The sequence below is a fragment of the Palaemon carinicauda genome, chromosome 20 (assembly GCF_036898095.1).
Source record: "Palaemon carinicauda isolate YSFRI2023 chromosome 20, ASM3689809v2, whole genome shotgun sequence".
Lineage (NCBI taxonomy): Eukaryota > Metazoa > Arthropoda > Malacostraca > Decapoda > Palaemonidae > Palaemon > Palaemon carinicauda.
Genome location: NC_090744.1, coordinates 54129112 through 54133224, shown reverse-complemented (window position 1 = coordinate 54133224; position 4113 = coordinate 54129112).

The following is a 4113-nucleotide window of genomic DNA, read 5'->3' as shown; positions in this document are numbered from 1 at the left end:
TGCACAAGACTCAAATAATTGTACGTCTGTGTTCTTCAGTGAGAGATGGTATTCTCACAAAAGAGATATTAAAATCTTTGAATAGACTGATAAGAAAACATAATTAATTACTTTTTAGTAGGCTAATCGTGAAATAATCTTGAGTAAACTCAATTAATAAGATGAGTTTGACAAAATATGAGGATATAAGGAAAAAAAATGTTCTTATACGTAATTAGAGAAACTTGGTTTGATATCGAGTAAATTCCCGAAATCATGGTAAATAAAATGTAGTTGTCAAGGTATCCGATTATAGGAACGATGAAGATATCCTTAACCCTGGATAGGTACGCTCCTCGGACACCCCTTTAAGGGTATACTCGGACGCGAGCGACCCCGACGCCAAAAAAAATTCCTGAAAAATCAGTTTTTGCAGTAACCTCTTTTTTTCCTTTACCAAAAAAAACTACAAAGAATGCTTAAAACAACTGTAAAGATAAATACTACTCATCTGCAGAAAAACTATTTATTATAAATATTTTAAAAAATTAAGTAGAAAAGAAAAAAGACCTTACATAAAAATTCATAAAAAAAAGTTTATACATATATACACAAATACTTTTAGGAATTGATTCTTGAATGTTTAGGACACATCTTGATGTATTTTGGATGAAGTCAGATCCATGGAGGTGAAGATCTGAAATGAGAAAAAAAGGGTAACTTTTTTTGGCCAAAAAAATTTGTCTAAATTTCATGAATTTTTTTGGGTACCCAAATGAAATAGGAAGTGGCTAATTTTTTAGGGAATAAACATATGTTATCTTAAAATAGAAATATGTAAAAAAATCTTCATTATTTTGTAAATTACATTTATATCAGCAGCCATATCTAAATGTAATTTTTTGAGTACTTAGAAATTTCGTAAAAAAATACATATATTTAATATATAATATGATATTTATGCAGGTAAAAATATACCAAAATATCACAAATTCTATAGGGAACAAGAATATATATAGATAGGGCAACTTACGCTTCGGATATGTCCACAAAATGGCCGCCAACCACACTGACTCAGACTCCCTAATCTGCCACTTGAAATGTAGGAAGGGTATGTCAATTTCAAGGTGTTATTTACTAATCTAATTATTCTTGGATATGCATAAAAATTGTATGGTGGGTTGCTGGATAATTGTCGATTATTTTACGACTATAAAATTAAAATTCTGACCCCAAAAAAATTTTTTGAAGGGAAATAAAATCGAAAAAAAAAAAATGTAAAACAATATAATATTTTAGCTAAAAAAAATTGATGATATTCAATCAAAAAAGAAGTAAACAAAATTTTCCAACAAATAAACATCTAGAGGAATCATTACTCTGTGATAGTTCCTTAGTACGTAGTAATTTTGAAAGAAATGGGAAAAAACGAAAAAGTGGCAATCGCAGGAAAATCGAACACATACCTATATATACGCCTTATCTGGCTAAAAATAAAGATAGGCATGGGTAGCCAGATCATCTAGAAACACTTTCCAACACTATAAAAATACAAGTTTTGCAACACTACTTGCCAATTCCTTACAGTAACATGACTAAGCAAAAAAATGCAAAACAAATAAAAAAGGGCACTCGCGGAAAAATGGCCAACATTCTAATATACGGCATTTCAGAAAAAAAAAATTTCAGCCACGTACTAAAATTTGGTGATATATACTCCGTGAAATGTTTGATGTTTCATTTTTTTTTATCCAATCGGAAATACTAGACATGTTACATATGATTTGTTTATTTAATTCAAACCTTGTACATAGTTCAGTTTGGTTTGGCATCATAACCAACATATGTATTCATTCGTATATGGAAATTTAAAGACATTACAAACTAATTTTCCAAAATTCAATTAAGTTGTCGCATTAATTGTAATATCTTTGATATACATCATTGGGATGTTTTTTTGTTTTTTTTTTTATTTATTTATTGATTTTTTTTTTAATCATGATTACTTGACGAATGGAAGTGATATTGTATATTGAAACGGAGTAACCCATTCGCAATCAGTAGATGTTTTACTTATGATTACAGGCAAGTATTGACCGAATAAATATTGAACCAAGTGCTCTGTATCAATTATACCATATCCATAATTATTGTACTTTTTTTACCCAATCTCGAATCCACGTTTCCATCATTAGAATTTTTTCAGGAAACATAAATGTGGTAAGTATCATTTCTGTCATTTTTCTTTCAATAAAAGGTCATTACATTCCCGGTCCCCGTCAAGTTCTTTGGATTGGACGAGGTTAAAGCAAAAATTATGTAAATATAGTGTATTTTTCTTCAGTTTTTACATGTTTTCCAGTATTAGACAATATTCTAATTATATCAAATAAACTAAAAAATATCATACTCTGGGTTATGATATCATGTCATCTTCACATATATTTTCGAACGCTTATTAGACCCGTGACAATTAGCACAATGGGGATATTGCTATTCTAGAATATCAAATTACGTCATTTTTTTATATATCTTCAGCATCCGGAATATATGAATAAAAAGAATATATTAGATTCTTTTTATTTATATAATTGTTGGCCAAAATATAATGTCACCCAAACTCCAAAGAAATTGGTTAAATATGTTTTTATTATTTTGGTTTTGGAGACATTATATATTGTTTCCATTGCTCTGGTAGTTGATGACAACCATTGGGAACCCCTTGCATATTATTATCCTTAATGTAGTTGTGTTATAATGAATATAAATGAGAAATCTCGATCTCATTGTCACAAAAGTTTTGATATATGTGATATTAGTTCTCTTAGTAAAGAAGACTTGAATCAGAACATATTCAAAACCAAATTATATGAAAAAATCATGCTATTTACACAGAAAAGATTTCTTGAGAAACGTAATTAAAAATATTTAGCGAATCTATGGAACCCCATTTATTAAACAGAACGACCTTTTTCGTCATGTATTATGGGTGAATAATGACATCAAATTTCAAGAAAATTCAAATGTTGCAAACGGGGAAGAAGAGAAGAAAATTATGAATAAAATTCAAATAAAATATGCTGTTAGTGCTAACCTAAAAGAAAATTGACCAAACTAAACAAAAAATGAAATCAAAGCATTATATCAATTTTGAGGTTTGTTACTGTAATGTTAGAAGAACAATACTTTATGCCTATTCTCACAGTTTAAGTAGGTCATGATTGGGAAAGATTTATACGATATGCATCCAAAATAGCAACGATAATTACATGCATTGACCTTCTCGTCATATACCGTCAACAACTTTTTCCTTAATATATTTATTCTAATAAAAATTAAAAAAAATTATTATTTGCTATAACCTTTATATATAATGTAGGATTATTCATTCTGAAACATCCAATAATCCTAGTCAAGAGAAAAGATATATATATGTACAGTATATATATATATATATATATATATATATATATATATATATATATATATATATATATATATATATATATACATACATATATATATATATATATATATATATATATATATATATATACAGTATATATATATATATATATATATATATATATATATATATATATATATATATATATATATATATATATATAGTATATATATTCATATATATATATATATATATATACATATATATATATATATATATATATATATGTATATATATATATATATATATATATATATATATATACGTATATATATACTGTATATATATATATATATACGTATATATACTGTATATATATATATATATATATATATATATATATATATATATATATATATATATATGAATATATATATTTATATATATATGCATATATATCTATATATATATATATATATATATATATATATATATATATATATATATATATATATGTTAGTATATATATATATATATATATATATATATATATATATATATATGTATATATAAGTATGTATATATATACATATAAATATATATATATATACATATATATATGTATATATATACCGCATATATATATATATATATATATATATATATATATATATATATGTATGTATATATATAAATATATATATATATATATATATATATATATATAT